We start from the raw sequence: 12,431 nt of genomic DNA on the forward strand, positions 1-12,431 counted from the left end.
GGAGGCAACCTCGGCCTAGCCGAGATGACCTCGGCACAACGACCAAGACACGTGGCACCTCGGCTGACACGTCGGCGTCACCTTGCCACGTGTTGGTACTCAGAAAATATATCCCCACAACTGCCCCCTAGGTTCTATTACCTCGGCATTCTGAGGTGATGGAACCTACACTGTTCGTTCATCTGTGCCCCTCTGTCTGAGATCAAACTTGCCGACCTCAAAGTTTCCTGGACTTCGCTGTCCACTGGTGTCAAGAATCAAGTTTCATGCTTTCCAAGCTGCTTGAAATCGCACCTCCTAGCCGAGGTTCTGGTTTCATTAATTCGTAAACTCCAAGAGCTTTGCAACTGCTCCACTCACACTCTCTGGTGAGTTCCCGATTTTCAGTCACTTATTTGACTCCGGCGATTTTCATATCGGCGTTCATTTCACTTTGTAGGTTCATAAACTCTTTACTTACTATTAAGCTCAATCTTTCTTAACTCTTCTGATTTACTTTGAATCTGTTTATTTGCCATCTGTTGCCTTCTATTTTCATCTGTCTTCAAGTTTTGAATTGTTTGAATTCCTGGCACTTTTCTTGTCATATCCACTTTCTATTGCTAGCATTGTGTCTGGGTCATTACTTTCTTATTCTTCACATACTTACTTAGTGCCTGTGCACTTGGCTTTATTCTTGAACTTTGTCGTCTTCTTGACTATTTTTCTCTTTTCTCATTTAATCCTCTGGCTTATTCTCTTTCTAGCTCTTTTGCTTAAATCCGTCATTTGTTCCAAGCTTTCAAGCTTCTGCAACTGTCTTCGTTTCTCTTCTCCAGTGAAGCTTTACGTCATTCTGTCATTGTCGTCAGACTTCGGCGATTCTCATTCCGTCTTCCCTCTTTCTGGTAAGCCACTGTTCCTCCTGGTTTTATTTCTTGTTGCTTTCCAAGAAACTCTGCTTCATTGTTAATCACCATTGCTTGTTTTACCCGTTATTTCCAAATCATCTTCTTGAATACACACTGTTCACACATCTGTTGATTTCTACCACTGTTCTTGGCTTGACACACTTGTGCAATCTTTTTGTCTTGATTTCTTGATAACTTCATCACCATTCTTGATTACGAATTATATTCTTGTTTCTGTTTTTTGTGTCTTTTTCCAGATTCTTGCTTTCAATCTTTGCCTTCAAACTCCAAGGTGCCAATCGCCGAGAAGAGCTTTGATCAATTTCTTCAGGAGGTTGATGCTGAGTTCGTGGCTGAGAAAGCTGCTGAGAAGTTCTTTCCAACTGTCTTCTAGGGGTGAGACACAACCTGCCGCTGATGCCGAGTAGTTTGCTTCTTTCTTGAAATTGATTCCGAGGTTGTGGTAGGGAAGCTCCTCCAACTGACTGCCGAGGCTGAACCATTGTCGTCCGTCGAAGCAGATTAGTCCGACGTTCTTGCTTTCAGTCCCTAGTTCTTTAAGGTCTTCATTTTTGTACTTGCCAACCTTCTCAGCTCTTAACAAGCTAGTTGGTCATCTCGGATGATCATATCTCGGAAACATCTTTCAGTGTTTATCTCGCCTATACCAAACTTGTAAATTGCTACAAATTTCAACAAGTGGTAGACTTCATAATCTTCGGTTAACTCATCTTTGTAATTTGCTCAAAAATTTCAACAAGTGTAAACATTCCTTGCTCCTTAATTATCATTCATTCATCCTGTACCTTCTTCCTGCCCCCTAATGTGAACATAAGTTGTACTTAGGATCACATTAGGGAAGTTGGCTTCGCGCCGTAGTCACAGACCTGATGTGTTCTGCTTTCGCCGATGTATCAAAACTTCTGGTATTTAATGCACCCCCTTTAGACCCTCTTTCTCTTGGCCTTTGCAAACTATCATCGCTGTTTCTTGAGACATTTATTCCTTTCACAATTCTGGTCACTTCTTCTGGCGTGTACCTAGTGGTTCTGTTCTAATCAAAACGACGTTTGACTCCGGCAAATCTTTTGCCGACATTTAACTATGTGCACTTTTTAACTTGTAAATTCTCTCAGAATTTCAACAAGTGTAAAACATCATTTCGGTTTAACTTCGGTTAAGTATCATCTCAATTTAACTTCAGTTAAATATCACCTCAGTTTAACTTCGGTTAAACATCATCTCGGCTTAACTTCGGTTAAGCATGATCTCAGTTTTTGAAGTTTTTCCTTTTTTTGTCGCTTGTACTCTTGTACCTTTTTGTTCTTTAGATAATGTAAGCTCTGCATATGGCCGATGTGCCTCCTTGTTCTTCAATGTCTAATTCAACTTTCCTTCTCTGAATGAAGCGCTCTTCGTCACCCTCCTAGACGAGGATTTTCTTCAGTGTCTCTTTACTCTTTTTGGCTGGCTCCTTGCCGACATCATCTAGGACCTCCATGTCCTCGTCTTCAATCTCTGCCTTCCCTGGTTCCCGAATGTTGCAGGTAGTTTTCATTGCTGCCATGGAGCAATTCTTCGCCTGCAGTTGATCCCCTCTGACTCTTTCAATCCCATGTTCTATGGAGAACCGCAATAGTTGATGCAACGTTGAGGGAACTGCCCCCATTGCATGCAACCATCGCCTTCCCAAGATGATGTTATAAGGTGAAGGTGTGTCAATCACGACGAATTCTGTTTTGATCTTCTTCTAACTGCTCTTGCAAGATTCTATACTTAGAATATTGTGCATGCCTTTCATACTTTGCCTCCTTTGTGCAATCTTCTCGGGGTTACATACCTCGGGTATAATAGCTACAAAACTTTTACTTCGGCAAGATACTGGCCTGCAAACTTTTCATAAATTCTAACAAGTGTGAAACATATACTACACAATGTTAACTTTGCAAACTTTTTCTCAAGTTTCAACAAGTGTTTAAACGGTGATCTCGGTCTAGCCTACTTGTAAATTGCTACAAATTTCAACAAGGATTAACATAACAAGTGTTAAACAATAATCTATTTGTAAATTGCTACGAATTTCAACAAGTGTTTAAACAATATACTTAGCTTTTACCTCAACCTGTAAATTGCTGCAAATTTCAACAGATGATCACATGTCGGCTTAACATTATCTTGTAAATTGCTACAAATTTCAACAAGTGTTAAGCATCTTCTCTGGTTTAACCAACCTGTAGATTGCTACAAGTGTGCAGACTATAACCTCGGCTTCACTTCGACTTGTAAATTACTACAAATTTCAACAAGTGAAGAGAAACAGTAATCTCGGCTTAACTCCAACTTGTAAATTGCTACAAATTTCAACAAGTGAAGATAAGGAATCAGCTTAATTCCAACTTGTAAATTGCTATAAATTTCAACAAGTGAATTAAGGAATCAGCTTAATTCCAACTTGTAAATTGCTACAAATTTCAACAAGTGAATTAAGGAATCAGCTTGACTCCAACTTGTAAATTGCTACAAATTTCAACAAGTGAAGACAAGGAATCAGCTTGACTCCAACTTGTAAATTGCTACAAATTTCAACAAGTGGAGACAAGGAATCAGCTTGACTCCAACTTGTAAATTGCTACAAATTTCAACAAGTGGAGACAAGGAATCATCTCGGCTTAATTTCAATTAAGCATCATCTCGGCTTAACTTCGGTTAAGCATCATCTCGGCTTAACTTCGGTTAAGCATTATCTCGGGTTAACTTCGGTTAAACATCATCTTCGGCTTAACTTCGGTTAAGCATTATCTCGGCTTAACTTCGGTTAAGCATCGTCTCGGCTTAACTTCGGTTAAGCATCGTCTCGGCTTAACTTCGGTTAAGCATCATCTCGGTTTAACTTCGGTTAAACATCATCTCGGCTTAACTTCGGCTAAGCATCATATTGGTTTAACCAACTTGTAGATTGCTACAAATTTTAACAAGCGGTAACCGCATTCTTCTTCTCTTTGCCCCCAATGTGAACTTAAAATCCACTTGGGTTCTCATCATGTAGCTTCGACCTTGTCGCCGAGGTTGAATTCAATCCGAGGTTGTCGGCCTTGGTTTCTCTATTGATCTTACTTGGCTCCAACCTGAGTTTGATTTTTGGCCTCGCATCGGCGAGCCGTTTCTCTTTTCTTGTTCCGATGCCTTTGTTCCTGGCATGTCTTCCTCGGCCCTAGCATACTTCTCAATTCTGGCCAACTTTAGTCTGATCTTGTGTGTTTCCTTTTTATCTTCTGGGATTTGAGATCTGCTCATTGTGCTCTTCTCTTCTCGGACTCAGGTCCTGAGATCTTATCTTCTGGAATCTTGGATCTACTCACTCAGGTTGAGCTCTTCTATACTTGAATGTTATCTTCTTGGGAGCGCTCATGCCCCCTGTCTTTGCATCCCTTCTAGAAGGGTCTTCGTTCCTCCACAGGTATCTATCCTTTCATACTTGGAGGTCGTCTTCGTTGCTTCGATCTGTTGTCTTTGGTGCGTCACCTTCCTGGCCGGCTTCTTTCACTCCGTGACTCTGGTCACGAGTGTCTGTGTTGCTATTGTCCCCTTCAACGTCGAGATCAATAGGTCTTCCACTCCCAGCAGGAGCGTAGTCTCTAATCTAGTCATTCTGTTCGTCATTGGCCATCTATTCTTCTTTCTTTCCCACAGACGGCGCCAAATTGTGTGGGTGATTTTCCGACCACACTGCCCGCTTAGTAACCAGCTGGAGAGCACTGGCAGACTAGATGGCACCTGACTGACCTGTAACAGAAATATAAGAATCCCGCGGTGGTTTCGACCACCCGGGGGCACTCCGACGATCAAGTCAGTATATCTCTCAAAGATAAATCAAGTACTAAACTCACAAGCTTGAGTATCAAAAGCATACCTTAGACCCATGGGGGTGCCTCTCTTTTATAGTCAATACAATCCCAGTCCCAATAGGAGCCTGGCCCTAATGAACTTAGGATTACTGCTAATCTGGAACTCCCAGTGGGATCAGGATAAACTCTCTAAGAGTTTTATCTTTACCCAAACTGAAGTCTTCTCTCAATCTAGGACTCTTGTCCATATCCAAGTTGAGTTCCCTCTTCATTCTAGGACTCTTGTCTCTTATCCGCTTATCTCGGATTCCGATATCTTCGGAGGCAACCTCGGCCTAGCCGAGATGACCTCGGCACAACGACCAAGACACGTGGCACCTCGGCTGACACGTCGGCGTCACCTTGCCACGTGTTGGTACTCAGAAAATATATCCCCACAGAGAGTATATTAGTGATCGAGAAACAAGATTTTAAAAATAGAGGATCCTTGGCTAAGGTGGCTAAAAATATTATATAAAAATTATTGAGTATTTTATTCTTACAAAAAATCATATTTATTGGATATTGATAACTACTTGATCAAATCAAATTTCTATCAACAATTTATATTAAAAATCATATTTACCTTTGAAAATCAATCTATCCATTCTTTCTTCTATTTGTCTATCTATTTGTCACGTGTCACTTATCATCTACTTATTTGTGGTACGTGTCTAACTAATTTACTTATTTGTCTATATCACCACTACTAGCGCACTGTTAGGGCCACCTTTAATGACTTTTCAATACCCAACAATTCGACAACTGTGCATAAAAATAAAAATAAAATATCATTCAAAATAATACTATGTCATTCTCATCAAACAATTTTATTAACACATATTTCTAGAAATAGGCTTCTTAAAGATTTTTTTTTTTTTTCTGTTTCTGTTTTTCAATTTTTTTTTTAAAAAAAAAAATTCATTATTACAAAGTATCACTTCATTATTAATTTTATGTAATGACTTGTGGCAAGCGGAAACCCAAAGCCGAGATGGATCAATATTTTGCCAATATATATATATATATATATATGGTTTTAAAATAATAGGAATATATCAATTTACTTAATTTATAAACTTAAATCGTAAAATTACATAATTTAGTGATGTATATTACTGTAATAAAAAATACAATAATATTATTACACAATTTTTTATTTTTTTATTTTTTGTACAAAGAATCAAATCCTTATCTAGGCAGACATTTCTGATTGGGTCCACATAACGACTTGCTTGCCAATTTACATATTTGTCGTTTTCGTAAATGCTTAGTCTAAGAAGCACACCTAGCAAATTCTAAATATAAAAATTTTGTTTGGGAATATTTTTTTCGAATAAAGCTTAAGACCCCAGTGGGGGTACTGGGGGTCACTCCTGATTGGCCAAAAAAACTGTTTTTTTTTTTTTTTTTTTTTTTCTTTGATTTCAGCCACTGGCAGAGTGCCATGTGGCGCTGGGGTCACTGGGGGTGCTCCCAGCTGGGGGTCTGAATCACAGCCGATTTTTTTCTAATCACCCCATTAAAAAATTATATAATAGTCAAGTAAATTTAGGTATTTTCAGTTACGAGGTCATATTTTTTAATTAATCATTATATATTGTGTACTCTTATATTTTTTAATTACACAATATAAAATTAAATATTTTATATTTTTTATCAATTATATTATTATAAAATATTAAGTATTCATATTTTTAAATTACTGAATAATCAGGTGCTAGGGTTTATTCATCTGCGCATTTTTTTATTTGGTAATGATAAATGTGGAAAAACGAGAAGATCTTTATTTGGTGAGGCCTCGTGAAGAACGTCAACATAAACAAATTCTCCAAGTTGATGATGGTCCCAATGTTTTGTCTTTGCTTTGATTCCCTAAAAAAAAAAATTATCAATTAATTTCTATATTCATTTTTACTCTTCTATAGATAAAATGATTTAAAAAATTTTGGGTCGTACTAATTATGAGTTATACAGACTAACAAAGTGTATAATTTTTGTAGTCATATAAATTATTTTTATCAGATTATTTTAGTGGATCTTGATTTAAATGTTAAAATTCCAAGACTTGGCTTTTCTTTAGATGTTATTGGGACCATAGTAAAAAGTCAGCTTTTTGATTTTTTACCAAGTTCTCCCAAAACAGTTACGAAAAAAAGTCATTAAAAAAGTCAATTTTTTTTTTGTTAAAAAAGTCATCAAAAAAGTCAATTTTTTACCAACTTTTCAAAATATCCCATTATTTATTAAAATAATTAGGTTAATTCAATAATTGTAATATGTTCAATTTATCACATTTATCATTAAAACAAAAAAAAAAAAAGAAAAGAAAAAAGAATAATCTATTTTTAAAAAAAAAATACATTTGTCACATATTTTTTAGAGACCAATGTGATAACTTAAATAAGTTTATAATTATTAGATCAATTTTTTTTTTCAAGAATATTATAGATAAAAATTCCTATCAAATAAATGTTTCAAATTATTAAAACCACACCCGCAGTGAACCTCATGCTCCGAGACAGCAACCTTCAGTTCAAATTTTGAACTGGAAACTATCTATTTCCAAATTCTATTGTTGCATGTGGCATGTGACATTCATAAATAAAAAGTTCTTAAATTTCATTTTGGGTTTGAGACCTCTTACTCACACAAGTACTCTCATATTATTTTAGTGAGTCCTATATTAGATATCAAAATTTAATTACTATAAACTTTGCATGCTACATCCATAAGTAGAATTTATAAATTTTATGTATATTTATAAAATTAATTTTTCTTGAAATCATTGCATGTCATGTCAAATTTTCAAATAATGGCATTTATATGGAGTCCAGATCCTCTGCAGGGTTTTTCTGCAGCGCATCCTGCAGTGCAAGGCAAACGACGTCGTTGCCTCTTTTTTTTTTTTTTTTTTTTTTTTTTCAGCTTCTTCTCCTCTGCTTCTCTTTTCCCAGACCTTTATCTTCAAAAGTCCAAAAACGAAAACCAGAGGACTGGAAGACGAATGGATGATTTTCTAAGTATTGCCTTAATCTTAGAGCTTTTGGTCTAGGGTTCCCTCTCAAAAGAAATCTGGGTTGCATGGAAATACAAGACATGGTGAAATTTAATGGAAAGATTTTGATCATAACACCCAAACAGGAAGAAATCTAGGTTGCATGGAAATAGAAGACATGGTGAAATTTAATGGAAATATTTTGATCTTAACACCCAAACAGGGCACCACCACCTTATTAGTGGCTTAACAATTTTTTTAGGGCTTGATATACTCATTCATTGAATTCTGTAATATATATATATATATATATAGAGAGAGAGAGAGAGAGAGAGAGAGAACCTGAACATGAAAGCGAAGTCCTGTTTTTTACAAAATTGCAATTAGAAAACTATGGCAGTACATATTATATCATTATATGTGTGTATATATAGAAGAAGAAGAGACATATATATAGAACCTATAACATATATATATAACTTGATACATATATGATATATGTACATATACATATATATATATATATATATATATATATAATCTGAGACATTTTGGGCCTTTGGTAGGACTCCGTGTTCATCTTCCCGGTCGTCGGTCCACCGCTGTTCGTCGGTCCTCTGTTCATCTTCCCACATTCGTCTTCCTCTGGTTTTCGATTTGGAACTTTTGGGATTAAGTTTCTGAAAAGAGAAGCAGAGAAGAAGCTGAAAAAAAAGAAAAAAAAAAAAAAAAAGGATAAACGACGTCGTTGCCTTGCACTGCAGGATGCGCTGCAGGAAAACTCTGCAGAGGATCCGGACTCATTTATATGACTTCGTGGGTAGTACTTTTACTGTTATTATTTATTTATTTATTTTTAATGACCAAATTTTAGGTTAATTTATGTATATTTTGATTAACTTTAAAACTCATGCAAAGCGTTCTTCTATGTAGATCGGACAAATTTAAATAGATCCGGTGAACTTAATTCTAAAAAATTGATAACACCTATTAAAAATTAAATCTAAAATCTAAAAAGGGCACACAACAGTCTCAAACTGCACCAAATAAATACCAACCCTTGGGTTAGTACTCTTAGACCATCTCCAACGGTGATTCAAAGTTGATATCAGATTCAAATTTTGATGAAAAAGACATTTTTTATGCTCCAACCGTTGCACCAGATTGATATCAAAATGAGATTTCAGCAAAAAAAGCATCAAACTGAGAACGAGACACAGATTTTACCAAATCACTGTTACTGACCGTTGAAAGAGGTACACCGGTCAACCAGCCGGTTGCCCGGCCGGTCAACTGGTAAAAGATTCAAACAGTTCAAGAAAAAAAGTTCAAACCGTTAAAAAAAAAAAAAAAAAATTTTGCCTAACCGGTCAACTGGCCGGTCGACCACCCCGGTTGTCCCGAAAAAAGTTCAGAAAGTTCAAAAAAAAGTTCAGACAATTCGCGAAAAAAAAAAAAAAAAAATTTTGCCTAACCGGTCAACCGGTCGGTCGACCACCCGGTTGTCCCGGGATAGATTTGGTGAAAGGTGAACCGTTGGAGCAAGTGGTATCAAATTTGGTGAAATGGGTCATTTTTTACTCAAATTTGGTGAAAAATTTGAGTCACCGTTGGAGATGCTCTTACTAGTCAAACCCTCCACCCAGGCAATTGGCCTTGAAACATGGTTGTGTCTTTTATGAGTATGAGTTAAACTTCCATTAATTTATTTATGACATAAATTAAAGGGCTGTTTGGCCTCAACAAATAAGGGAAAATTATTCAATAATCTTGGAACACTACGTAATCATATTCTAAACTAATCATTAACTACTTAACTTTATATTATTCCTCCATTCCTGATATAAATTGTAGATTCCTACTACTTCCTGCCAATTAAAATCTTATGAAAAATCAAGTGTTCATACTTTCAAAATATGGACTAATCACCCACAAATGGGACTCATTATTAAACGACGGAAGAGCATCAAAATATGATACGACGCGTGAAAGCTGCATGCTAATATTGTATACAATCCCACTATGTAGCTCGAAATTCGCATGGCTCGATTGCCCCGAAAATCAAAACGACGTCGTTTTGATTTTTTTTTTTTTTTTTCTTTTCTCGTTTTCTGAAGATCTGAAGAAGATGAAGATCTGAAGAAGAAGAAGAAGAGAGAAGAAGGAAGAAGAAGAAGCTAGTCATCTTCAACAGCAACCTCTTCATCAACACAGCATCTCATCAACAACAACATCTTCATCAACATCAAATTACCTCTCTTTTACTTTGTTTTCTATCAGCTCTCTCTCATCTTCCTAGAGAGTGTGTGTGTGTGTGAATGACTGAGAGAGAGAGCACCAAAATCAAATCCAGAAAAAGCTACAGTTTTTCTAAGAGAGAGAGCACCAAAATCACCCATTTTTCTTGTTTTTATTTTATTCATCAATTACAAACCCCACAAAGAGCACCAAAATCAATTGCAAACCCAGAAAAAGCTGCACTTTTTCTGAGAGAGAGAACACCAAAATCACTCATTTTTCTTATTCTTGTTTTATCCATCAATTACAAACCCCACAGATCTTGAATTCATAAAGAGAGAGCACCAAAATCAAACCAGAAAGAGCTGCACTTTTTCTGAGAGAGAGCACCGAAATCACCCATTTTTCTTGTTCTTGTTTTATTCATCAATTACAAACCCCATAGATCTTGAACTCATAAAGAGAGAGCACCAAAATCAAACCCAGAAAGAAATTTGTACGAAAACCCACCACTCTCAAACATCACCATCACAGCCACCACCTCCTCACTCAGTTCAAATCCCCTTGTCCTCTACTTGAAACGTATGTAGGGAATCTTCACAGGAGGAGGCGGTGGTGGAGGGTTGATTGCCGGGAGCAATCCAGCCACCAATCATTTGTTAGCGAGCTCGCCGGTGCCGTCCGAATCGTGCAAATTCAGATCATTTAATTTGCAAAGGAAGAGAGAGGGGGACGAAGGAATGGCCTCTATTTTTGGTCTTTTTCTCTCATTTCTCTCTCAGTCAAAGGTGTACAAAGATATGTGGGTGTATGTAGAAGGTTGAGCAATTTTCGAGCCACGGTATTCGAGCTACCAATCTTTCTATATGTACGTTTTTATACAGCAATGGTTGAGGGCCACAATTTTTGTGGCTTAAATGGGTCGAAATTGTCAAAACGACCCATTTAAGCCACAAAAATTGTGGCCCTCAAACATTTTTCGTTTTTATATCCACACATTATTGTTGTATCTAATCCTAATATATATACCTTTTATTAAAGAAAAATGAGCGGTAGCTCGAAATTCGGAGCTCGAATTTGGCTCGAAACAGAAAAGAGAGAGAGAATGAGAAAAGAGGAAGAGAGGGAGAGGGAGAGAAAGAGAGAAGCAGAGGGGAAGAGAGAGAGAGAGAAGACGATCGTCGCCCAGCTCAGCCCCGCCTCCGCCTCCGACCGCCGTAGCCCTACCTCCGCCTCCTCCTCCCCTGAATATTATGCTCCCTCCAGTCCTCCTCCTCCTCTTCCTTTCTTCGTTCTTCTTCCTGGTCTTCGTTCTTCTTCTGCAAAAAAAAAAGATATAGAGAAGATGAAGAAGATGGAGTTGAAAATAAGAAAAAGAAAAGAAAAAAAAAAAGAGGGTCAAAATGACGTCGTTTTGACCCCTCAAGCCACAGTCGAGCCACAACTTTCGAGCTACGAATCGGAACCGTTTATTAAAATTTTATTTGTGAATTATATATTTTAGTTAAAAAATTAAAAAATTATTATAAATTATCACATAACTCTCTTAATTTTTTTATAAAAAATTAAAAAATTATTAAAATAGAATGTTTCCAAACGAGGCCTAAAGAAAAAAAAAGCAAAAACTATGCACCTAACAAAGATATTAAAAAATATATCCTGAATAAAATGTATGATGGAATTTAGATTTGATCTAATTGAGTCATATTAAAAAGAAATTTTATCTACACATTTCATTTTCTAAGCATTTTGTTTACACACGTCTCATGATTGTTGTTTATGTAAGGGTTAGATAGTTCTGGATATTTTAACTTATGAAAATCACCTTGTGCTCGTTTGGCATGAAAAAGTTTGAGGGTTTTTAGTTAAAATAATTATAAAAAACAAAATAGATAAAAACACCAATAAGACAAAATATTATATTCAAATCATAATCATTTTATTTTTTTTATAAAAATAAAAAAAATTCAAAAAATTTATCTCAAATGAGACTTTTTTAACCCTAAATTAAAGTAGTCAAAAAACCAACTTACATCCCAAACAAGGCTTTTCTACAAGTTATTATTTTTGTTTGGTTTAGATTTTTAACAACTTATTTTCAAATTTAATTTTTTATTTAATTTTTTTTTTAAATTTGGTCAATTTTGTTTTGCTTTGTTTTTATTTTATTTTTATTTTTAAGTTGACTACAACAAATTAACATTTTAAAAATAAAAAAATTAGGAATAAAATCACTTTTTAAAAATAAAATATCAATTGCCCAAAGTATTAATATTTGGGAATGGCTTTCCTCTGGTCCGTGATTGAACTGGAAGGTACTGTTGGGTCAGTGGGAGCCCATCACGGGTCCCATTTCAATAATCCGAACTGTTTAATGTATAGAACTCGTCGAGTACTATATGCCTATAAAAAAATTACGTT

This window comes from Camellia sinensis, chromosome 9, assembly GCF_055761805.1.
Source record: "Camellia sinensis isolate YWXY chromosome 9, ASM5576180v1, whole genome shotgun sequence".
In the NCBI taxonomy this organism is placed as follows: domain Eukaryota; kingdom Viridiplantae; phylum Streptophyta; class Magnoliopsida; order Ericales; family Theaceae; genus Camellia; species Camellia sinensis.